We start from the raw sequence: 27,618 nt of genomic DNA, 5'->3' as shown, positions 1-27,618 counted from the left end.
TGAAGGATCATTCCAATCCCTGATGTACTGCACCACTTTGATTGACAAGCTGCAGTGTGAGCAGCACAGAGATTTAAAAAACAGATAGTTTTAACTGAATCCCATAACATATCTCCAGAAACAAAATGAATTTAACTTGCAGTTTTTCTGTCATATCACATTTATGAGTCGTCACTTTAAAAATCATGGGCTGGATTCTGCACTCCCTGATGCCGAAATCGCGTTCGGCCCCCGAATTCCCGATGGCATGGCTTACGTGTGCTCACACTGTCCGGGATCCTCGCATGGCAGCTGCGGACTCAGTCCGGGGGCCGTCACAGTCGGGGGAGGGCTGAGGGGGGGCTTAATTCGGGGCTGTATGGGGGAGCGGCCGAGACGGGGCACTCCTTTGGCAGTCCAGGTCCACGAGCTGAGACCGCCATGGAGCACAGCACGGCCGCTGAAGGCCACCGCCGTGTGTATGTGCGGCCTCTGACCCGGAAGTGCTGCCATATCAGCAGCTAGAGTTGCGAGCTCTAAGGCGGGTCCCTGCTAGTCCCCAGCAAAATGGGGAATCGGTGGCCTTTTGACACCAGTTCTCCTGGCGTAAAAGACCACAGTTTTCATGACAGCGTCAGCACTGAGTCTCAAAATTGGAGAATCCAGCCACATATATTTCTAGTGGGTATAGATTTCATTACAGAAGGTGCATGTATTTATCTTTATTGAAGAAAGAAGTCACATATCTAATGCCAGACATTAGATTTGTGACCTGCCTGCACAATTCAGATCAAGGAAGCCAACACACATTTGGTTTGCCAAAAGTAGTAGTATCATTGGCTCAAGATCTTAGTATGAAGTAACTAAGAAAAAATCCAAATGGTCACATGTCATGGGCCCTGATTCCAGGACTTATGCCAAGATACCAAACGAGCATTAAACTGGCAAGGGTATGGGGTTAGTGGATGGACCAGTAGGCCTACATAACAGTTTGGCCCCAATTGACCTAATTGTAATGAGACCAAAGTAAATGCAGAAGAAAAATTAACCTGTGCAAATTGGCTTTGAGAATTCAAGCCACTTCTCTGATCTGGATCTAATGGTAGTCTCCACTTAATTCATTTCAGTAAGCCTTTTAAACTCAATCACTTGACCCCTGATGTTATGTCAAATAAGGCTAAGGATACAAGAGCTCCCAATGTGGGGTAACGTTGCCCCTCTAACATAGATAAAGGAAGGGAAGATCGAGGTTTCACCACTAACAAACACCTTTAGATACTGACACAGCAGGCTGGGGCTCAGCATATTTGGAGTCCAGTCTGCTTTCTGGTCCTTCTCCCTTACATATACAAGAGTTCAATCCGAAGTTGAGGCCCAATGTGTTTTCTGCGCAGTTGGCATTCTAAAAGATTGATCCAGTACACTTTTGTGCAATAATTTAGTAATCACAACTTAAAATACGGCACAAAGGAAAAAGTCAGCACCCAGTTGCTGAAGTGCCGTTATTGCCTGGAGAATCTTGCTGCGCTAATGATCATAGATTATTGCCAATTCCTGCTAGTTTTGTTGCTGAGAAAAAACACTGACATTTTTTTATTTAGTTTATCTTCCCAAATGGTCATTTTATTTTGTCAGAATTCATTTTGCATTCATTCCCAAACCATTATCAAGTTAAAATAATGTGACTTTATTGCCAGGATAAAATGTTATTTAAACAAGCTGTCATTGTTCATGTAGTTTCCGCCTAATGTAGGCCAGCTCAATCATTAGGTGCAGCAATTGTTTCGTTTCCTGAAGTAAATATCTAAATCCAGTGAACGTCTTTAAAGAACAGAGTAATTACTACTTTGAAGAGCCAGTTGTTGAGTTTGAATATAATTTCAAATACCATTATCCATCCAACGTATCATTTTGGTAACAATAGACTTTTGGATCAGCCCAGCATAACTATAGGTTTACTTACAATTCATTTTCTTCTCCAAGTAATGGGCTTTCCTGTTGATTAGAGGAGCAATCTGTGATACTGATGTAAATTGGGTGATGTATCTGGAAGACAATGTGAAAAGGATATGGTGTGTAAGCACATCGGGTAAGGGAGTGGATTGGAATTATACAACTCCACCCCCATCCCCTTTGTCTTCCTTCGCCATGTCCTACAAGCCGCACACCCACAAGATCCTAGATTTACTGGGTACTTTAAGGTCCAGACTCTGTGGTGATATGCATCACTGTAAATACACAAGGGGTTAATGTAAATACACGTAGACTAGATAGACACTAGAGGGAGCACCAGAGACATGACACACAGCCATTCAACCAATAGGTGAGTAAGATAGGACACGATCAATTGGCATTCACGATATGCACAGAGGTGACACTACCACAGGGGAGCATTACACCAACCCATATATAAAGGACACAGCACACATGATCTTCCTCTTTCCAGTGGAGACACTCAGTGTGTACACAGGGTCATTCAACACATCACACCCTCCACCTGGATTGTAGCAGATTGGATCGTCAGTCTGAGTAGCTATAGCAGGATTAACGGGAGAGTCGAATCCAAGTAGGAGAATTGTTAACAGTTTAATAAACGTGTTAAAGCTATCTCCAAGTCTGAACCTTCCTTTGTCAGAGTGCACATCAAGGAAGCAGCTTATCCTACGTCTGGAGCATAACAAAACAGACTCCATTGCAGCTTGCCTTCTTTGGCCTGCCGTCCACCGCTCCTAGTGACATTATTAGGATCAGAGAGTTGCCTGCTAATTGATTTGCTGGCAGCTCTAGGAGGTGGGACCTCCTCTGCAGATGGGGCTGAAGGCCCACTTCAAGCCAAATAATGGCTTGACAGCAGTTGAGCAGGCCAAGCGAAAGTGAGCTCACCCCTGATGCTTACACTAGGTGAGTGGGGGGGGGGGGGGGGGGAAGAGAGAGAGAGAGAGAGAGAGAGAGAGAGAGAGAGAGAGTGGGGAGAGCGGTAATGAGGAAGATGATAGGCCTGCTGTGTTATCTTGTTCACAGGCTAAAGAGCAAGATTTGCCTCTGATGAGAAAAAAATTCTGGCAGTGCAGCAATAGCAAAACTTTGATAAAACACTTGCCCGGCAGGTATTTGTAACATCTGTATCCTGCTATCGATGATTCGTAGCTCAAAAGTAATGCCCATGCCACAATGAAAGCGGTCTATCACTTAAAAATAAAGAAGAAGAATGCAGATTGGTGTTTGATTCAGAACTGTGAGCTCACATTGACAGATTATATTCAAAATTTATTCAAGGAAACAAATGAACTGACAACCCAGGGACCTAACTGGAATTGTGGTCTGAGCAGAGATCTGAGCTGTGGGGGAAAGAAGGTGTGTCAATTAAGTGGGAAGGAGACTGAATAACTTAGAGACAAGGAATTATGCAGATGCATGGTGCAATTATCTTTTTAATCTGGGATTCAATCTAACCAAAACATCAGGACTGTAAGTCGTGAAAATCCATGGTCGATCCAATGTTTGCTCAATGTAACTCTAGCAAGAGTCCACAGGAACAGCCAGTGGGCACGACGTAGTGGAAAAGAAACTGTCCCATTTTGGGCGTGTTTAGCAGGGTGTTTCCTGGCGTTGCAGCACCAATAATTACCCCCTATTAAACGGGACTCTGCTTCATTTTGGGCCTTGGCGAGGAATGCACAGCCCAAGCCGCACTGAGATGCATTTCCTGCATTAACAAGCTCAATTTGCCAGTGCAGGAAGAGATCGGGGCAGCATTTGTAAATGGCACTGCTATCTCTGAATCCCCCCCACAACAGCCTCTGGACCGCCTAATGCACTAATTTACCAATTAGGGGGCCCCTTGCATCTGATCTCAAGGGTAGGGCACCCCAGGCTCAATCCCCAGCATGGGCAAGATGCCACCCGGGCACCTTGGTATTGCCAGCCTATCACCCTGGCAGTACCATCTGAGCACCCTGGAAGTGCCAGGGTGGCACCTTGTTGGCAGTCCCAAGGTGCCCAGGCTGGCATTGCCACAGTACCTGGGTAGCATCAGGAATGCCAGGGTACCACCATGCCCAGAGCCCGACCATGTGGGGCCACCGATTGTCTGGGAGACCACCCCCCTAGTGCTATTACACCTGATCCACTTTTTTGGAAACCAGTGCCAAACGCCGTCTGGTCAGGGTCTCCGAGGCTAGGACGCTCAATCCCATGCCTCTGGTAACTCCGGCATAGACATATTCAAGTGAGACTACTCACTTGAATATGAAAATCTAGATCACGCCTATTGAGGGCGAGATCATGTTAGATCTCACAAGGGGTAACGAGTGTCATAAAGCTCCGCGTTGGGCGCGTCGAGGCTGGTGAATCACACCCAGAAACTGCACTGAGGCCTCGATACATCAAAATGTTCCCAGAGTTATTATTTGTGGGAAAAATGAAGCATGAATTCTTGGCAGAAATCATTTTGCAATCATAATTTATTTTCCCTGTGTCAAATGTATTTTTATGTTCAGGATAATCTTGATTTATTTTATTTCTTCAGTGCAATCTTTTCAACCACATGTAATACCATCTGGTGTGTTATGCTGTCAATCAGTCATACAAACTGTTAATTGGAAGCAACACTCTTGCAGTAATGGCAAGTTTTCGAAGAATATTTCACAGTTGTCACCATGCAGAAAAATGACTAAACTGGACTCTTAGGTTAAATAACAATGTGGAGTCAATAACCTTCAACAAAATCACTTTGGCACAGCTGTAAGGCTTCATAAGCAACCTCAGGCACAGAGTTTTGACTTAATGTACAGAGAATACTTTTATTTATGTTAAGGCATTTCTTTTGAGACTTGTTCTTGGCTGCCACTGTAAAATATTTTGATAACAGGGCACAGGAGTAAAGTAGTCATCACACAGGCTTAATAATCCAAGAAGGACATCAGATCCAGCCATAACAATTTTGACATTTGTTAATTCAGTTATGTAAAAGCTGGCACCTGTCAGTGTGACTGTGAAGCAGTCATATTTTCATTAGAAGAAAATGCTGCTTTGCTAATGTTCTTCAGAGATGGAATCTCTGCTCTCCTGACCCAATCTAGCCAATCAGTACCTGCGGTGCTGTGATGCAAATCAATCAACATCAGAAGAAATTTTACATTTTGAATGTACCCAACAGAAACATGGATGAAACAATTATCTTTCAGATGTGTCATAACCCCTACTTGCCATACGTGGTAGGGGTGATTAACTACCCCTTGGAGCTGGCAGAATACAAATTGAGTCGGCTAGGAAGGCACCGACTAGAGCAGACCCAGTAGTCGACTACAGGCGTTGAATATAATAGTAAATGTAAAATAAAGTAAGTTTTTGTTTTCGACAAACTCGTTGTGGATTCTTCATGCCCCTTACAAAACTGGTGACGAGGATTTAAATTGGCTAACTATAGATGTTGCTGAGCAACCTCCCCATCTTTATTGGACACAGGTTGGAAATTTTCTTCAATTGTGCCTCTTTACAGACGCTTAGATGTGTTTGGTGCTGGACTGAAAGATTGAAATCAGAACGCACAGCGGATGCATACAAACCAACAGTATCACAGAGAACGACCGCCAGGTGGTCACCTTGTCTGCCTGTGATACACATAAGTTTGGATTGATAAGGAGCCTTACACACCCGGCGACCCCAGACACTGAACCTTTGGATGAGTTTGTGGCATTAGTGGCGCACCACTTTATCCCGGCGCCGTCTGTTATGGTGCAACGGTACTGGTTTAATAATATTGAAATGACCCCGGGTGAGCGTGTCACTGAGTTTTTGATTGAGATTAAGTAAAATTGCAGAATTCTGTGAATATGGCGCCACCTTGTCTGACGATGTGGCCTCTCAGAAGAAACTATTAACTTTGCAACAAGCCATACAAGTTACGCCGTCCTGGGAAAGTGCAAAGAGAGAGGTGCAGCTGATACAGGCATGGAGATGAATGCCCAAGGGCACCCCCCTCCGGTCCAGGGGCCAGTCCCTGAACCTCTGCCTTACCCTGGACCGAACATCATAAAGACCCAACCTGGTGGCTGAAAGAAGAGCCTTCCCAATGGGAGACCTCACTGAATGGGCAACACGGTAGCATAGTGGTTAGCATTATGGATTCACAGCGCCAGGGTCTCAAGTTCGATTCCCAGCTTGGGTCACTGTCTGTGCGGAGACTGCACTTTCTCGACGTGTCTGCGTGGGTTTCCTCCTGGTGCTCCAGTTTCCTCCCACAGTCCAAAGATGTGCAGGGTTAGGTGGATTGGCTATGCTAAATTGACCTTAGAGTCCAAAAAAAGGTTAGGTTACGGGGATCGGGTGGAGGTGTGGGGATCGGGTGGAGGTGTGGTCTTAGGTAGGGTGCTCTTTCCAAGAGCTGTTGCAGACTTGATGGGCCAAATGGCCTCTTTCTGCACTGTCAATTCTATGATTCTATGAGTTTGTAGACGGTGAGCAAGGTTGATGTGGGGCTTGTGGCCGCTGGTTTCGGTGTGAACGCAGGCTGCATCTGAACCAGAGGTTCAGACGCCTGAATAAAAGCTGACACCAGCCCAGGCTGGTACATCCATCTGGTTCATCCAGGCTGGCACATACATCTAGATAAGCCAGACAAGCAGGCGACTGCATGCACGTGCATTGCATGGCAGCCCCCTGATTGGCCCCCATTAAAGCTACAGTGCGAGTGAATGGGGACCCACTCGATATGCAATTGGACACTAGTGCAGTGGTCTCCATGGTAGGTCAGCGCATATTTGACTCTTTTAAGATGGCAATTCAGACCCTGGATTTGACAGACACCCAGGCCAAGTTGACCAACTATGTGGGTGGGCCGTTGGATATCACAGGTAGTATTATGACCCCAGTGGTTTATGGGTTCCAGTCGGTGCGCCTCCCGCTCATCATGATAAAGGGCCATTGGCACAGTCTTTTGGGTAATGACTGGTTGAGGCATCTGCAGCTGAAATGGCAGCACATCCTCCAGATGGGTTCCGGTGGTTTGGACGAGGTGTTAGGAATATACCCCGAAAGTGTTCCAACCCGGATTTGGGAAGATAAAAGAGGCCGTAGCCTGCATAAGGGTCGGTCGCGTATCATACTGTGGTCAGCTGCAGGAAACGGCTTTTCAGCTCGTTAAGAAGCAGTTAACGTCTTCGGGGTTGCTGACCCATTATGACCCCTTTCTCATCACATGCGACGCTGCCGCCTTTGGTATCAGGGCTGTCCTGTCCCAACGGATGGAAAATGGCTGATCGCCTTCACCTTCGCCCTCTGTACATTAGCTGCAGCAGAAAGGAAGTACGTGCAGATCGAGAAGGAAGGTCTGGCGGTTGTGTTAGCAGTGAAACGCTTTCATCAATATGTCTGCAGCCACCAATTCACCAGAGTTATGGGGCAGATTTCTCCGACCCCCAGAATCGTCCGGGGCTGGCACCAATCCCGCCCCCGCCGTGTCCTGAATTCTCCGCCCCCCAAGATTCGGCAGGGGCGGGAATCACGCCGCGCCGGTGAGCGGGCCCCCTGCTCCGGTCGGCGGGCCCCCTGTGGCGATTCTCCGGCCCGCGATGGGCCAAAGTCCAGCCGCTGACAGGCCTCTCACGCCGCCGTCGTTTAAACCACCTGCCTGACCGGCGGGATTGGCGGTGCAGGCGGGCTCTGGGGTCCTGGGGGGTGGGGCGCGGGCCGATCTGACCCCAGGGAGTGCCCCCACGGTGGCCTGGCCCGCGATCGAGGCCCACCGATCGGCAGGCGGGCCTGTGTCGTGTGGGCACTCTTTTTCCTCCGCCTCCGACATGGTCTTCACCATGGCGGAGGCGGAAGAGACCCCCTTCCCTGCGCCTGTGCCGGTATGACGTCAGCAGCCGCTGACACTCCGGCGCATGCGCGGATTTACGCCGGCCGGCGAAGTCCTTTCGGCCCCGGCTGGCGTGGCGCCAAAGGCCGTTCCCGCCAGCCGGCGGAGTGCGAACCACTCCGGCGTGGGCCTAGCCCCTAAAGGTGCGGAGAATTCCGCACCTTTGTGGCAGCCCGACGCCAGATTGGTTCACCCCACTCCGACACACCCCGCCGGGTAGGGGAGAATCCCGGCCACGGATCATAAGCCCTTCAAGGAGGATGAGGCGATTCTTCCCATTGTTTCTGTGCGAATTCAGCATTGGGCCCTATTACGAGTCACCTACGAATATTCTTTTGAACATAGGCCGGCAAATCAAACAACGAATGCTAGTGCACTGAGCCAGCTACCTTTGTTGACAGGCCCCTTATCGATCTCAGGGCAGTGGAGGTAGCCGCAACTCTGCATTTCATGGACTACTTGCCTGTCTGGTTCCATGAGGGTTCCAGATAGACCCAATCCTATCAAATGTTCTGCACATGGTCTTATGCGGTGGTAGCTCCCATACAAGTTAAGCGCATTTTCATGCAAACTGTCTGAGTTTAGTGTAGACGATAGCATCCTGCTGTGGGGTACGCACATACGATCTCCCTGGCCACTTGCTCCTATTCGAACCCAAGGATAATCCTTGAGGGCTTTCTGATCTTTATGAAAAGTTTTATACATGTGGGTTATTGTAGTTGTGTTCAGTGCCTCTTTAAGAACCAAGTAACGTGACATGAGTCACGTCATGAACTACTTTGGGGGGTTTTGCCCTTGGACTAATTCCTGATTTTATACAGTGAAGACTTATTTAATAAACCTTTGTTAATGATGCATTCAACTCATGTGCATCAGCAATCTATTTATTTTGTATTGTTAGTCTAAAGATACAACAGTTTAAAAAAAGAAAACTGGTGAAGAGGGCTGGATCAGAAAAGATTCTATCCCACCAGATCCATTTTCTGGCGCAGAGCGGCCCCGTCGACAGTGAGATCCTCCGTCCAGGCAGTCGGCCAATGGGGTTTCGAATTGTGACCACTCCCATACTGTCGGGTAATCCCCGGGCATGGGTGTGCTGCCGATGAAACCGACAGAGAATCGGGCCCATATATTTTCAGAAGGAAGAGAAAAAGCCAAACTTTGATGGTCAGGACTTCAATGTCGATGGAGAAGTGTTGATCTACTTCGTAAGATCAGTTGACCAAGCAGAATAATAAAAGGTCAGAAATCGTACCTGGCATCTGAATCAGTAAGGCTTTTGGGGCAAGATTTCAAAGGAAGGGCCCATACCAGTTTTAAACCGGAACTCTGAGGAGTTCACATTGCAGAACGAGCCACATGAAGTACAGTAAGACACGGAGGATGAGTAAGGCTGAAAATAAAAGATTCTCACAGCTTATGATGCAGGTTAAAGCTGTTACAAATTGGTAATTCAACTTTATTTAGCCAGATCATTAATCTAAGGAAAGTTGAGACTGCATTGCAATAAGTTTTAACATGGTGATGGGCTCATTTGATGAAGACTCAGATAACTCGAAGTCATTCTCAGAAAGATTCCATTATTATATTCTGCCCAGTAAGATTTCAGGAGGTATTAAGGTGCCTGCATTTCTAAGTACAACTGAAAGTAAAATTTACAATTTGTTAAGAAGCTTAGTATGAGAAACTCGGGGATAAGATGTATCAAGAGTTGGTTAAAATATTAGAAGACTGTTATGCATTTGTGAATTTGGTGACTCATTTGATGACACAATTAGAGATTGTTTGGTGTGTGTTTGAAAAATGTGGTCATGAGGATCCATAAATTGGCTGCCAGCCGGAAGAGGTTTTCCCAGCAACAGGCATATTATCACTATGCAAAGATGATCATGCACAAGCTGATTGTTGGAGCAAGGACAGCCAAACGTAACAATTGTGGCAGAACTGGCCACAGAGCAAGAGAGTGCCAGAGTGAAATATGCTCTTCAGGGTGGAATGCTGAAAGGAAGACACAGAACTTATTTAAAAGAAGACAAATATTCAAATCAGAAAATTCACAATGTGGAAGAAAAGATAAACAACCACAGAGAAGCTGTAGCACTTCGTTCTGATGAAGAACTGAAGTTGAGTGCATTCTCAGTCCAGACTGGTTCACACCATTTTTGGATAGTCCCAGAACTGAACAGACAACCTATTAAAATAGAGATCAATGCAGGGGCTGCTATCTCTCTAATTCCTGAGACCATCTGCGAACAGTAACTTAATTATCCGCATTTGAAGCCAGCAGATATGACCTTGAGGACCTATACTGAGGAAATAGTGCCTCTGAGAGGTTACATCAGTGTCAAGGTTGAGGTAGGTAGACAAACTGCAGAGCTATCTCTCCATGGGTGCGAGGAGGTTTGCGCGCTCTCTGTGGCCACTCTTGGCTGGAAAGGATCAAACTTAACTGGAGCACTGTAAACAGCCTAGTTTATTCAATGTTGAACTTACAGATCATAATGGAAAACCATAGCAGTGTTCTAAAGACACATGGGGGTCCATGAAAGGAGTACAAGTGTTACTGAAGATTCAGGAAAATAGCCAGCTGAAATGTCTCAAGGCTAGAGCTGTACCCTATGCTGTATGTACAGAAGTTGAATCATAATTACTGAGACTTGTGGAAACAGGAGTCTTAGAACTGCCAGTGAACGGGCAACCCCTATTGTATCTGTCATGAAGCAGGATGGTATCTTATATCTGAGGATATTTTAAGACAGCAATCAATCCAGTTCTATGTGTGGATCACTACCTGCTACCATTGATTGAAGATTTGTTCGCATGTAGGACATGTAATTGATAGTAAGTATCTACGCAAAGTATCTAAAAATTTGGAAGCTATTAAGGAGGCTCCACAGCCAATGAATGCCACTCAAATCAGATCATTCGTAGGGCCATTGAAAATTCGTCCAGAATCTGGGAACACTATTAAAACTATTACATACCTTGTTCTGCACATAACAAGCATGGAAATGGACATCTGAATGTGAAAAAGCACATCTATCAACAAAAGGAGCGCTAAAAAAGTCAGAAGTGTTGATGCATTTCAACCCAAAGTTACCATTCCAATTTTCCTGTGCTGCTTTGCCATATCATGTTGGAATGGTAGAGTCACATATACTAATACCGCCAGTCAGAGAACCATGCTAATGCAGATGAAACCTCACATATGCCTTTACCAGCTGGTCAGATATTACCTTGTCTGATAATATATTTTATTGTGCACAGATCGAGAATGTTCCAGTGACTGCAGCTCAAGTTCAAAGACAAACCAGAAATGATCCTTTGCTGGGGAAAGTAGTGGAAATAATATTAAATGGGAGCATAACAGGAAAGCATTCTGAATAAAAACCATACTTTTCAAGAGACTCAAATTAATGGCACAGGGTGGATGTCTGTTGTGGGAGATCAGAATAATTATTCCCCATAATTTGCGACAAAGAGTATTGGAACAATTACATGAAAGACCCCCAGATATAGTTCAAATGAAGGAACTAGCATGAAGCTCCTTTTGGTGAACAGGAATTGGTGTGCAGATAGAAGAAAAAGCAGGGCTGTGCCAGTCATGTGCGCATCCATGAAGGTGGCCTAAAATGCCATGGCAACAGCTGCACATTGACTTATTTGGCCCATACAAGGGGTACATGTTCATGGACAGTGTAGATGCACACTCAAAGTGGTCCTAATGAAGTCAACCAGTGCAAAACAAACTATTGGAGCTGAGTCCACAAAGAATCAGCCATGATCTCATTGAATGGCGGAGCAGGCTCGAAGGGCCAGATGGCCTACTCCTGCTCCTCGTTCTTACGTTCTTCTGTTCTTCTGATAAAACTTGATGAGACCATTGTGAGATTTGGAAAACCAGAGCAGATTGTGAGCACCAATGGGCCACGGTTTACAGCCCAAGAGTTCGAAGACTCCTGAAATATGTGTGGAGTTCAACATATAAAGTCAGCAACTTATCACCCATGCATGTACTGAACGTTTCCAAGGACCAAGGTTCACTCCATCGCGGTGTGACCAAATTTTTAACAAAAACCAGAATACGATACATGTGGCTATAGAAAATTCACAAACTTTGCTATTGATGAAGAGGAAGCTGAGGACTAACTTTGATTTACTCTTGCCAGAGGAGACATCTGACATAATAGAATGAAACAACAGTCACAGATCTTGAGACGAGAAAGTAACTCCAGGAAATGCTAAAGGAGAACACGTGTTAGTATGTAGCTGCACCACTATTGAATAGTGGATCCCAGTGGCAGTATTGGCTCAGAAGGGTCCAATCTCCTATATGGACCAAATGGCAGGCAAATTCATGTGTAGACGCCATGCGGATCAATTATTGTCAACATGCGTTAGTGTGCGAGTGCCAAAACTAACTCAGAGGTAGCAGTTTCTGTTCCATCTGATTGTATAACTTCCAGTCCATCTGCAGAAGTCGAGATTGTACCAGAAGTACCCGTTATTCTTAGTCTTCCTTCGGAAAAAGAGTCTATAATGCCATCCAGGTTAGAAACATTTGCTGTAGAACCTGAAACTACATCTAAGGTCAAGAAGAACAAAATCTTGGAAGTGCGCAGGCAACAGGTGAGAAATAGGTGTCCACCTGATTGTCTATCTTATTGACGTGCTATTACAATAATTTGATGCCTGCACTTGTGTATATATGTAAATTATGTTAAAATACTAATAATTAGTTGTGTTGGACCTCAGAAGTAAAAGGGGAGGTATGTTATATGTAGGTCATTGTCGTTGTGTACAATGTCTCTTTAAGAACCGAGTCACGTGACATGCGTGACATCATTGACTACTTCGCAGGCTTTAACCCTCGTCTAGTTTAAGCCTTTGGACTGTGAAGATCTATTTAATAAACTTCTTTTAATGTTGCATTCAATGCACGTGTATCAGCAATCTATTTCTTTTGTACTGTTAGTCTTAGTCTAAGGATACAACAAAAAGCAGGTTGGCAGCATCATGTGGTCTCAGCACAGTTCTATTTGGCCCCCTTCTGAGCATAGAGGAAGCGAGCAGCACACAGAGGAAGTCAGCAGCATGGAATGCACTCATTACCATACGACAATCAAGAGTTGGGAGCAGCAAGGTAGTTTGCAAATCATAATGTCCATGCCTAAAAGAACAGGGCTGACAAACTTATAGTCCTGATCGCGAGAATTGAAAGTGTTTCATTGGAATTCTTTAAGGCAGAATGTGAATCTTGCTGGTGTGATGTGATAAGGCAGAGGAAATTATATACCATTTTATCGATAGGGGTGAGAAAGAACTGAAATGAAACCTCTATTCCCCTACTGTCCGTAATCAGTGTTTTTTTTAAAGGAAGATTTGTGTCCACCAACAGCGGAGTCCACGGTAAGGCGGAGAATGCAGTGTTAGTGAAGAAAATGGCACCAATCCGTTTCCAGTGCTCCGGTCCCCCGCTGGCATCGGTATCAAGGTTCTCACCCCACCACAGCGGTAGGATGCAAATGGGTCATTAAGACCTACTTGCATCCATATACCAGTCCAGGCACTATAATTCTCTGGGCCTGCATGATTTTTCGGGCCGGGAATCACGTGGGTGAGAATTACTAGAGGTCTTGACAAGCATGGCCCTGATGCGGTGGACCAAAGGAGTAACTCTTTGAGGACTTTGCCCCGAAGGCCCATCCGAGAGCCACCCTACCCCACCCACAATGTAAAACCTGCCCACCCAGTGCCAGAAGAAGATCATCGACCTCCACCAGGCCACATGGGTGAGTTGGCACCAGACCCCAGAAACCCCCACACCGAGAACGCACCTGGCACTGACCTGCCCAGAAATCTTCCATACCCTGGTCCACCCATGTTCAGCAGTGCCGCCGATGCTGCCCCACTCCCATACCCCCCCCCCCGATACTCCCCACTCCCTCTTCTCCCCATCACGCCATCCCTCCATCCACTCCATCCCCCAGTTTCCACGTCCCCCCGAATACGCCCCATCTCCTCCACCATCACCCAAACCCCACACATCCATGATGAATTCCGCGTGCAGCTCATGATGCCCCCTCTGTGGCCCTGCAGGAGAAGATGACCGATAGCAGATGGGAGAGGGCCCAGACGGGCAGCAGAGTGCCGGACATCAGAGGGCTCACTCCCTCAGAGGAACGGGCCTTGGAGGTCGCAGGGGGGGGCAGAGGACAGATCTGCCACCGACGTTGATGTTGGCATAGGGCGCAGAGGTGAGGATCCACTGGCCCCCACCCAGATGACCTGTCACGCATGAGTTGTCACTGCCATACAGAATGACCCATCCCTCTCTCTGATCACATAGAATCATAGCATCATAGAACTTCAACAGTGCAGAAGGAGGCCATTTTGCCCATCGAGTCTGCACTGACCTTCTGAGGGAGCACTCTACCTAGGTCCATCCCTCAGCCATCCTTCCCTATCACTGTAACCCTGTAAACTAACCTGCATATCCCTGGACACTAAGGGCCTGGCTAATCCACCTACCTTGAAGACGTTTGGACTGTGGGAGGATAACGGAGCACCCGGAGGAAACCCACACTGAGACGGGAAGAATGTGCCAACTCCACACAGACAAGGCTGGAAGTGAACCCGGGTCCCTGGTGCTGTGAGGCAGCAGTGTTAATCACTGTACCACCATGCCGCCCATACGTCCATTCTCCCACAACATCTCCATCGGACGGTGCCTGTCCATCCGGGGTGGTTCCCCCATGCACCCTGCCTCCCATGAGAACACATTGGAGGGGAGGCACAAGGACACCACTGTATTCACAGCACACCAGTCATCCTGACCCCCATGATGGCAGAGACACACACCTCGGTGGTGTGGTGATCACAAGTTAACCAGATGCAACACAACTGAGCGACCACTAGAGGGAGCACGGGAGAGCCATATAAACAGATCAGGACAGGAAGTGAGGAGACACTCTTCACAGCAGGCGGGCTGGTAAGCAGGACACACAGCAAAGAAAGCTGGTAGTTAGCACTGGAAGGTAGTTCTAGGTCGAGCTCTGGAAACTGAACGAACTCACAATAAAGCATCTTCTCCACACTTGAGACTGCGAGCTTTATTAAGACACGAGGAACAACACATGGTACCAGCAGTGATTTCAGGACGCTTACGACAGGACAACTCAGCTGCAGATACAGAAAGCACAAAATGGCATGGAAATCTCCTACTGGACATTTGACTGGGGAAGACATCGCTAATTCGAGGATGTGGCATGGATACCCACCTCAGCTGGACACGACTGGTAATGTAAGAAATGTCTGGAAAAGGTTTAAACAAATGTTCGATTTTTATCTCATAGCTAATGATGTAGCAGAAGCCTCAGACAAAATTAAAATAGCAATTCTCATCGAAGGGCCTGTCAATAGGAAAGTGTATAATGGATTTAAACACTCAAAAGGTGAAGACAGGAACAGCTTACAAACGTTACTAAACAAATTTGAAGAGTACTGTGAGAAATTTGAACAGCAAGGCATGCTCACAGTCCAACCTGCACAGAGACTGAGTGATGCAAGACTTAAAAAATCACAAAAAGATCAGGAAATCGCGAATGCACAGTACAGATCAAAAAGAAGAAATAACATGAATTTTTCACAAAGCCAAAACGCTAAAATCCAGTCCAGATCGGAAAGAAAAGGTAACTTACAACTTTTAGAAAGAAAAAACGCTGAAATCCGCGATAAAATGGCGTCGGAGCACATTTTGCAGTCTCTGGTAAGCAAAGAACTACAAATCGCGTCTGCGCATGCGCCGGAACCGGAAGTCGCGCATGCGCCGGAACTGGAAGTCGCGCATGCGCAGTTTACAAAAGATCGCGGCGCCGATCGTTATGCGCATGCGCAAGCCGCGCATGCGCAGTCAAAAAAAGTCTTCGTCGCGGACCGTCATGCGCATGCGCAAGCCGCGCATGCGCAATGGACACCGAACCGCACAAGGAAAGAAAGCCGATTTGCGCATGTGCAAGTCGTTCCTACGCGTGACGTCATGACGTCTGAGAATCCTGACCACGCCCACTTAAAAGGGAAATGCCCGAAAATTGAAAACAATACACTTAAAGTGGTAAAACCAAATTTTCTTGCCTCAGAACACAGAAAAACGCCTGAACTTAAACCAACAGTGAAAAACAACTTGCACAAAACCTTGGAAAAAGCTGCCTTCACCACACACAGTGAAGCGAACAAAAAGAATTCCGAAACAACAAAAGATGATTTGTTTTTCGACGATTACCTCTCAGACCTGACTGGGTCAGTCGGATATGCTTATCACAGCATCAGCGACACGGTCGCAAAGTACAACACGAACCAACTCGTGGTAGATGAATCCAACCAAAATGCTTTGGTTTTCGAAGAATACTACTCAGACATAGCTGAGTCAGTCGGATATGCTTATCACTGCATCAGCGACACGGTCGCAAAGCACAACACGAACCAACTCGTGGTAGATGAATCCAACCAAGATGATTTGGTTTTCAAAGAATACTACTCAGACACGGCTGAGTCAGTCGGATATGCTTATCACAGCATCAGCGACACGGTCGCAAAGTTCAACACGAATCAACTCGTGGTAGAAGAAGCCAACGAAGATGAAATGGGAGAATCCAACCAGGATGATTTGGTTTTCAAAGAATACTACTCAGACATGGAGGAGTTATTTGTACATGCTGATCACAGCATCAGCGACACCGTTGCAAAGCTCAACACGACTCTACTCATGGTGGATGAATCCAACACCATGGTGCCATGGCAGCTCGTCGATACATTGGATGACAGCAATACCCAAGACGAAGACGACGCCACACAGAGAGCACAGGAAGACTCCACGGAGCGAGCGATGACAGGCTCCACAGTGCGAGTGATGAAAGACGCCAACAGGGATGCAAGCAAACACTCCCGGGCGGACACCAAGCATGAACAAGACCATGAAGGTAAACCCGCTGTACCTGAGCAACCGCAAGCAGACTATGAAAGTCTACCAAGCTCACAGGAACAAGAAGAAAGAGCGGACTATGAAAGTCCAACACGCTCACAGGAACAAGAAGAAAGAGCAGACTATGAAAGTCCAACACGCTCACAGGAACAAGAAGAAAGAGCGGACTATGAAAGTCCAACACGCTCACAGGAACAAGAAGAAGACAATGCACCTCTGCCCACTGCATGTGAAGACAGTGACAAGGTGATCACACTCAACGTACAGGATCACAGTGAGACTGACAGTTCTCAGCTTGTCTGTACCGAAGCACAGAGCGAAAACAGTGACAAGGTGCTCGCACTCGACGTACAGGATCACAGTGAGACTGACAGTTCTCAGCTTGTCTGTACCGAAGCACAGAGCGAAAACAGTGACAAGGTGCTCGCACTCGACGTACAGGATCACAGTGAGACTGACAGTTCTCAGCTTGTCTGTACCGAAGCACAGAGCGAAAACAGTGACAAGGTGCTCGCACTCGACGTACAGGATCACAGTGAGACTGACAGTTCTCAGCTTGTCTGTACAGAAGCACAGAGTCGGGCCACCCAACAGTCCAGAGAGACGATGCCGAAAGAAAACATGCAGATTTTGACTCCAGAAGAGGAGCACCTGGAGCCCAGAGAGACAACGCCAAAAGAAAACATGCAGATTTTGACTCCAGAAGAGGAGCACCTGGAGTCCACAGAGACAATGCCGAAAGAAACCATGCAGATTCTGACTCCAGAAGAGGAGCACCTGGAGTCCAGAGACATCAAACAAAAAGAAACCATGCAGATTTTGACTCCAGAAGAGGAGCACCTGGAGTCCAGTGAGATAACATCAACAGAAATCATGAAGATTTTAACTCCAGAAGCGGAGCACCAAGAGTCTAGAGAAACCACGTCAACTGAAATCATGCAGATTTGGACTCCAGAAGAGGAGCGCCGAGAGTCCACAGACACCGCGTCAAATGTAATCAAGAAGACTTTGACTCCGGAAGACGAGCACCAAGAAAGCAAAGATGCGGAATCCAATTCTCCACAACTGATTGATGTCACCTGCACCGATGCAACATCAGATCATTCGCACCACTCGCGAGAAGACGAGCACCAAGAAAGCAAAGATGCGGAATCCAATTCTCCACAACTGATTGATGTCACCTGCACCGATGCAACATCAGATCATTCGCACCACTCGCGAGACGGAATGCTCAATGACTCAAATTATCCACTCGGGACACTCATAGAGTATAACAAGAAAAACAAAAGTCAAAAGAAACACAGCAAGAACAAAAACAACATGAAGCGCGACAAGACCAACAACAATAGCAAGAAGCACAGCAGAAACGAGAACGACAACAGCAAGAAGAAAAGCAACATGAAGCGCGACAAGACAAACAACAATAGCAAGAAGCACAGCAGAAACGAGAACGACAACAGCAAGAATAAAAGCAACATGAAGCGCAACAAGACAAACAACAACGTCAGGCACAAAGATAGCGACAACGACAGAGGCAGAAACAACAAGAATGGCAACAAACACAACAAAGTCAGGAGCAAAGATAGCGACAACAACAAAGACGGAAACGACAAAAACAGCGACAAGTACGGCAACGGAAACAACAAAAACAGGAACGACAGAAACAACAGCAATTAAACAACGACTTGTACACAATGGCACTACTTGGCACATGATGGACGATGCCACAGCACACTGCAAAACGATAACAAGACTACAAACATGTCATGGGATGACAACGAATCGCACAAACTCACGTCTGCTCCAGAACAAGCAAGCACACCAGCATCCAAGGCGGATGAGACAATAAATCAACACCACAAGCACAAAAAAAAGTCCATGCCAGTCAACATCAGTGATGTGACCATGCAAACACCTCGGGATGACGCATTGGGTACTTAAGATAACAAGGAACACCAACAACATTCACAGCGGACTTGCAATATCAATATCACCACGTCATCAACAACAAAAAGAAAAAAAAAGCTCTGAACAAATTCATCAAGTTTGGACTCATAAATGTGTTTATTAAGTTTGGACATATAAATACATTGGCTTTGTTAACTAAGGCAATAGCATCATCACTTGTATAGATACGCATATCATAAGTTACTGTTTTGTATAATTTTCCTTAATGATGTACAGAAACTATGTAATGAGAAAGAGGGGGATGTGGTGATCGTAGATTGACCAGATACAAAAACAACAGAGCAAACACGAGCGGGAGAGCTATAAATACACTGGGACAGGATGTACAATTTTCTTTAACGATGTTCAGAAAATATGTTAAGAGAAAAAGGGGGATGTGGTGATCACAAGTTAACCAGATGCAACACAACTGAGCGACCACTAGAGGGAGCATGGGAGAGCCATATAAATAGATCAGGACAGGAAGTGAGGAGACACTCTTCACAGCAGGCGGGCTGGTAAGCAGGACACACAGCAAAGAAAGCTGGTAGTTAGCACTGGAAGGTAGTTCTAGGTCGAGCTCTGGAAACTGAACAAACTCACAATAAAGCATCTTCTCCACACTTGAGACTGCGAGCTTTATTAAGACACGAGGAACAACACAGGTGGGTGACTGTGCTTGCACATGACTGCCTTATTTCCAATCTCTCTTTGCTATCCAAAATCATTGAACATGTCATATCCCACAACTTGCATTTGAAACTCTTCAATCAGTTTTCCACTTGAGCCACGGGACAGCACTGAGCTGACCCTTACAAAAGCCACAATGGACATCCTCTGTGACCATGGTTATGGTGCAATATTCTTCCACATTCTCCTCAACCTGTCTATACCTTTGATATAGCTGATCATGCTGCTTCTTCTCTGTTGTTGGACTGGATTGAATACCCTTGCCTATTTCCATTCATACCAGTCACAACCACAGGCTATCCTGAAGTAGTTCCTCTTCCTGTGTCCCACATTGTTATTCTTGAACTATTCTCATTCACCCTTCAAATTTTTACCTTCATTTTGTCTCTCTGCACAACCTTATTAGCACCCCTCTCAAGCCTTGCACACTCTGATTTGCCAGACCACTGATCCAACATCCTGTGCTGGATGAGCAGAAATTTCCTAAAATTAAATATTGGGAAGATCAAAACCTTTGCCTTTGGTCCCTGTAAGCATCCCCGCTAAATATTTTGTAATATGCAGCCGATTTGTTTAAATGTGCAGATGCTTTCATATTTTTTGCTTAATCACAAATGTGTGTTAACCTAAAGGGGCTGAATTGTGTATGACTTGTGCTGGAACCGGACCAACCTAAATGGAACATTGGTCCTTGCCACTAAATTCTTTAGCCACCAACCGGTCCCCTCCTTGGCCACTGTGTGACACTGAACAAGATGGTTCACAATTTCAGTGTCCGATCTGACCCTAAGTTGAACATCCAATTCAATTTCCTCTTCATCATCAAGATCATCTCTATCCCTGCCTGAGCTCATCTACTTGTGAAACCTTCATTTATATCTTTGTTATCTCCAGATTTGATTGTTCTGTTCCTCTGCCACCACACCCCCACATTCCAAACTCCACAAACTCATATTCTAACTTACACCAAATCCCATTCATCCTCATCTCTGTGTTCATGATCTTAATTGGCTCCCAGTTCAGCAAAATCTAAAACGTTATATTCCCATTGCTGTGATTGAATCCCTCCTATCTCCAGCCTTACAATTTTCCAATATCTCTGCACTCATCTGATTCTGGCCTCCTGCACACCCTCAATCTCCATTAGTCACAATTGGTGACTCTGCCATCATCTTTCAGACCTTAGTTTCTCATGTTCCTTCTCGAAACCTCTTTGCCTCTGTAACTTTTTTCCTCCTTTAAGATGCCCCTTAAAACCTGTGTAGACCAAGCTTTTGGAACTCAGTGTCAAATTTTGATTGATAATGATCCTGCAAAACTCCTTGCGAGGTTTTACCACATGGCTACATAATTGCAAGTAATTGTTGCTGTGGTTTGAGGCAGTAATAATTGATGTTTACTATTGCATTAATCAGGAGGTTTGTGCAATTCAAATCCTCAATAGATGCAGTTAAAGAGAGGAAAGGTTAGCTAGTTCAGACAGACAAGGTACTCACATGTACCAGGAGCACTTGACAGAATGCAGCATGTGACCGAATGCAGCATGTGACACACAACACCTGACAGAGAACAACCTGCTGTGCATAGAAAAGGCTTTCATTCTACTAATGCCCAATTAGTTACAATGCCAGCCATCTTTTTCATTGAAGTTTTATTTTATATGACCATTTATTTTCCTTGAACTGACTTACCAATATAATATGTAACAATCATTGCCACAAAGCCCGATTTGATGAGGAAAACCTTTATACTAAAGATGGGAAGAAAATTAGGTCTGAATATAGTTAATAATCCAAATGAGAAAAGCTGACCAAAAAATACTCCGAACTGCAAAGGTTTAAATAATATGTATGCAACTTTAAAAATACGCTCACACAATAACCCAGAGTGTATTATTTATGAAGGTAGCAGACATACTGGCAATACATGTACCAGGACCAAATAGTTGGATAATGAAAGCCTTCATCGTGTCTACATCATACAGAAAGGCTTTATCTGAATTAGCTGTTAAGATTTGAAGAGTAGGCTCGCGTATATTTCTGTTTCACATTAATTGCTGCACTGAGATGCTAATTGTGTTCCGTTTACTATCAAAGTTGCCGTAACTTAAGAAAACTGGGCAATCTTAAATTCAAGATAGGCAGCTGTCATCTTTAGACCAACAGGTGAAATACTGAGAGTAAAGGCAAGGCTTTGACATGCAACAGGTGTTTCATTTAGCAGGCTTCTGTTATTTTAGCTGTATGATCAACTTGTATTAAATTTGCTGTACTAAAATAGGTACATGCGTACAGTTTAACAAATGTCGATTTTACTGGTTAGTTTCAAAATAATTTAAGAGTTTGCCATGAAGCCATGAATCTGTTGTTCAGGTTCAAAAGAGTTCGGCTAGTTGGTGCCAGCCACCTTTCCATTAATGCCCAATACCCAACAGTAATAAGCTGTGATAATTTAATCTTCCATTCTACCAACTTTCATGACTTGCAACAAAGTACCAGGAGAGCATCAAAGAGTTAACATAGACAGGGAAGAATGAGGTTATGAAACGATTTAAACACGAGAATAAGAATTTAAAGTGCAATTATAAGGGGACCAGAGGACATATTGACCAGTAGCCCAGTTGGCTGGACAGCTAGTCTGTTATGCAGAGTAAGGCAAACACCGTGGGTTCAATTCCACTACCAGTTGAGGTTATTCATGAAGGTTATTCTGAGCCTTGCCCCTTGCCTGAAGTGTGGTGATACTCGGGTTAGATCACCACCAGTCAGCTCTCCCCCTCAAAAGGGGAAAGCAGCCTATGGTCACCTGGGACTATGGCGAGTTTTAGTCCTGTTGGACACGGGTGCTAGTCAAACATGATCTACTACAGTACAGGGTATTGGGCCATGATGTGGAGATAATGGTGTTGGACTGGGGTGGGCACAGTGATATAAGGCAGCAGAGTTTTGGATTAGCTGAAGTTCACAGAGCATGGAGGATGGGAGGATCGCTGGCGGAGCAATGGAGTAGTTGAGTCTAGAAATATTAAGAATGTAGATGGGATTTCAGCAGCAGTTGATGAAGGCAGGCGTGGAGGTGCAATATTTGGAATGGGAGTGGTCTTTACAATGGCTTAGTAGGAAACAATCTAGTTCAGCGTGAATTGTAAGCTCACTTTCAATGTGAAATAAATAAATGTGTAAGAATTAGTTACTTTGAATTTAGTCTCCTAACATTATGTCCAATACTGTGTTAATATTTAAACGATACTGTATTAAATTGGTTCATATTGCATGCTTTGCTTTAAGTGGATTCATGTTGCATTCAATGGCCATTTAATTTAAGATTCTCCAGTAAATCTCAGTGCGAATAGATCATTTGTATTCATACATTCATCCTTATTAAATTTTATAATCAAAACTCAATGTCCCAGGCAATGCCACACATGAACAGGAAGATTAAATGGTTTTGCTTGTTATGTAAATTAGATGTTCACAAAGCATTGCATCCCTTGTGTACATATTGTGTTTAAATATTATTATATCACAAAATTGTTTTTACAGATTTTCTTAGTTGAAATATTTTTTTCTTTAATTGACATTGAGTTATCCTGTATGTAATATTTATTTAGTATACTCTCCAAAATCAGCTTTGGTGTATTCATAATATTTTTAGAGTACCTTTTCTTGCAGAAATTAGGTTTCTGTTTCTCTATTATAATGACAATACAAAGGGTGAATCAACACAGATTCTTCAAGATGATTCTTAATGATTTGCACTAAACACATGGCTTTGTTCAAATACTCAACATTTTAATTCAAATTGTTACAGGCTGTATTAGTAATAATACTAATTGTTCTGACTGCAATGTCCAGCAGCATTGTAAAGCTATTCATTTAGAATGCATTGTTGGGTGGGATTCTCTGACCCCCCCGCCGGGTCAGAGAATCCCTGGGGGGGAGGGGGGGGGGAGGAGGCGCAATTCCTGCCCTGCCGACCCAACGCCGGCTGCCTTATTCTCCAGCGCCGTTTTTCGGGAGGCGGCAGGATTCCCGCCACGGCAGTCGGGGGGCAGTTGGCAGTGGGCCCCCCCGGCGATTCTTCAGGCCCCGGTGGGCCGAGTGGCCATCCATTTTTGGCCAGTCCCGCCGGCGTGAATCACTCAACTCACGCAACGGCGGGACCTGGCAGGTGAGTATGCCTGGGCGGTCCTCGGGGAGGGGGGGGGGGGGGCGCGAGGGGATCCGACTCCGGGGGGGGTCCCCCACGGTGACCTGGTCATGTGTGGGCGGGCTTGTTCCGTGAGGACACTTCTTTCTTCTGCGCTGGGCCCCTGTATGGTTCCGCCATATTGCCTGGGGCCAGTGGGGAGAAGAGAACCCCCCCGCGATTGCGCGAAAATAGGCCGGCCGGTCTACACATGCGCAGAATCACATCGGCCGTTCTGCGCATGCGCGAGATCACACCGGCCATTTCGTGCATGCACAAACTCACGCCGGCCCTTAGGCACTGGCTGGAGCAGCGCCAACCCTCCGGCGTCCACCTAGCCCCCAGAAATGCGCAGAATTCCGCACTATTGGGGGCTGTTGACGCTGGAGTGGTTGGTGCCGGTTTTCTCGCCAGCGTGGGGACTTAGTCCCCAGAAGGGAGAATCCCAGCCATTGTGTTTGGTCCCTTGTACTTTATGAAGTAAATCATCAAACACTTCATTATGCCCAAACCAGGATCCTTTGATTGTGTAAGATGGCAATTTGATACAGAGTACGTTATCATGGAGTCTTGCTACTCTTCTGGAACTTACACCTTGCACTAACCAATTACATGTATGTCTTATTACCCTCTCAATCTTCTTCTCAAGATGACCGGATGTGTTTCCCTTTATATACAGGTCAAAGGTTACATGACCTTGGTCTGGAGAACGCATGGTGTTTGTGTACCGCCACCTGTTGGTTGGAGATTGCACACCATCCAACTATGATATAGCCCATAGGCATATCACCACATGCAGATTTTCTATAAACTACTACATACTAATGAATGGGATTTAACTTCTCCATTGAGAGCAGGTTGAGAGGTGGGGGAGGATTGGGTTTGTAGAATTGGAACAGAGGGCCATTGGAGTGACCATCTTCCCCCTGACACCTTGCTAATCACTCAGGCGTGAGTGTGTGCGGGGGGAGGTCAAAAGTGACTTCCAGCATATAGGCCATTAAGGGCTCTTATGGAGCCAATTAAAGGCCTCATTCTGCTGCCGCTGGTATTTAACCAGTGAGGGGAGGGGAGGTATTTAATCAGTCTGGGGGTGGGGTGGGTGGAGAGGGGGAGGACCTATGCCATGTGGGGAAGTTGGCCAGTAAATCCTGATGGCCCCTTGGCGATGGAGTGTGGCTCTCCTAATTGAGTACTCAATCGCTCACAGAGGTTCTCCATGGCAACGAGAGTCACCCCCTCCATAAACCCTCATGCTCCCGCAAGCATGAATATGCAGGGAAGCATGGTGACATAGTGGTTAGCATTGCTGCCTCACGGCGCCGAGGTCCCAGGTTCAATCCCAGCTCTGGATCACTGTTTGTGTGGCATTTGCACATTCTCCCTGTGTTTGCGTGGGTTTCGCCCACACAACCCAAAGATGTGCAAGGTAGGTGGATTGACCACGCTAAATTACCCCTGAATTGGAAAAAAAGAATTGGGTACTGTAAATTTTTTTAAAAGCACAAATATGCACACATGTAGACTGTACAGAGTTCGTCATGTGTGACCTAACCAAGATTCAGTAGAAGTTTAACATAACTTCTTTCTTTTTATCTCTTTGAAATTAATCCCAGTGCTTTAATGATTTGTGAATGACCAATATAGACACTAATAAGGACCTGATTTTAACACACTCATAACCAATTGACTTCGGCAGAATTAAAATCAGTCAATATTATGTAATCAGTATGAGGAGTCTTTATTCTTGTGGCCTAAATGCACCACCTCACTTGTACTGAAATTCATTTGTCAATTAAATGTCCTTTCTGTAAATTTATTAATGATCTCTTTACATTTTGGCCCATTGTTCCTTTGGTAGATACTTTCCCTAATTCTTTTTGAAATCTGTGTTGTCCCCTTTTAACTATAGGAATTAGATTTGCTGTCCACCAGCCCCCAGGCACTATTCCCTTTTCCCTAACTTAATATGCAAGCATGCAATCTCTCCAGACCAGGGATTTCATCATTTGTAAGTTTGATTTATTTATCAGTGATCTCCCCCCACCTTCCTAGCATACATTTTGAAATATTGTTGTTTTAAAGTATATTTGTTAAGGTTTTAGATTTCAAAGAATAATACAACAAAATTACGAATAATGCATCCCATACGCAATGATCAAGAAAGAAAAATGGCTCAGCCTACCTGTGCACAGAGAGAGACATGGGACAACATCATAACTGCCTTGAGAGAATCAACAGACATAAATAAGTACCCATGCAGCCCAACTAGAAACTGAGGGGGGGGAGCAGGATAAGGCTGTGAAAACCATGGTAGAATGGTGCACGCCTTCCCACGCCTGACCATAATTACTATGAAAAATCAGCAGAGATTTCCTGCACCATGTTCAGGTTCGCAGAAACATACATCTCGTGGGCAGCACGGTGGCACAGTGTTTAGAACTGCGGCCTCACGGCACCAAGGTCCAAGGTTAGATCCCGGCTCTGGGTCACTGCCTGTGTGAAGTTTGCTCATTCTCCCCGTGTTTGCATGGGTTTCACCCCCACAACCTAAAGATGTGTAAGGTAGGTGGATTGGCCACGCTAAATTGCCCCTTAATTGGAGAAAAATGAATTGGGTACTCTAACTTTATAAAAATAAAAGAAACATACATCTCTCCCATCTCCAGCAGTGCCAAAGGCACTAATGACCCACAAAAGCCTATTCTTCTTGGATGCCAGTCACATCAGTACCCATGTAGAAGTCAAGCATGGATTCTTTAAAATAAAAAAAAAACGTGAAAGCCCCAGTTCTAAGGGTGTTACATAGATACCACACAACGTAATTTAGTCCCAAACTAAGTCTCTGTGCAGAATCAACACCATTCCGTGCTATTATGTAAAGAGGACCGGCAACAGCATGTCTAGTTTATGATCAAGCCTTCAGCACCTCCCAGGAATGGAAGAAGAAGAAGGAAGGAAAGGCTAGAACTACCAGAACTAAACCACAGGATAACAAGGGATCAGGACCCAACCTAGGCCCGATATTACCCGGGCACACGCCAATCATCTGAAAATGAAGAAGAGAAGAGAATAGGTCACTCAATAAACCAAAGAGGTTTCCTACCTGCCGAGGGGATGGCAGGATATTTATCAAGCACAGAACTCGGTTCATCCTGAAGCCCTGTGCACTGAAGAAACAAAGCCTAACTGCCCTGGATGCTCCCACCAACCACTTTGGAAAAGGGACCGCCCAAATTCCCAGAGGCAAAAGGCTACTAGCGATAGCATCAGATCTGGCCTAGCCCAACACATCCCAACAGGAAATAATACTCCCCGTGCCTCTCGCACACCCCAAAATCCTCCCCAAGCCGAACCCATACTTCTCCCACCCATCCATGGCAATGTACCATCCCCATTAATACTCAGAAGAAAAGGATGACCACTTCAGCTCTAGCAGGAGGTGAGGAGGAACCCAAGAAGAAGGACAGTCAAGATCCCAAAAATCAGGCGTCCTGGAAGGGACTACCAATTCAATCCTCTCCAGTACAACCACGGAAACTCCCCCCCCCATCCGAAATCAACATACCAGACAAGGATTAGAAACAGCACCTGCTCACGTGGGTGAATAGAGAAAGAAAGAAGCCCCCAGAGAAGAGGCACCCAAAATACCTCAAAATGACCACCATTACAGAAAGAACACCAAGAGTGATTCCTCTCCTCAACAACCTGGTCATAATTATTCAGTCTCACCTCAATGGGTCTCAGTATTAAATCTCCTTGTTCTAATAGTTCAAAGGATGACAGAGAGAGACCCAAGTGAAAGAAGGCTAAACCTCAGGAATTACAAGGAACCTAGTCCTCCCCAGGATACAAAATCTGCCCAGGCCTTAATAGGGTAAAGGGAAAGATTTTAAAATTCAAGCACCCCAAAATTAAGAACAAAATGAATTTTTAAAAATCCCGATTGGGATTAGCTCTAACTGGGGGGCTG

Source organism: Scyliorhinus canicula, chromosome 14, assembly GCF_902713615.1.
Source record: "Scyliorhinus canicula chromosome 14, sScyCan1.1, whole genome shotgun sequence".
NCBI classification, from domain to species: Eukaryota; Metazoa; Chordata; class Chondrichthyes; order Carcharhiniformes; family Scyliorhinidae; genus Scyliorhinus; species Scyliorhinus canicula.
Note: the sequence above shows the minus strand (reverse complement) of the source record.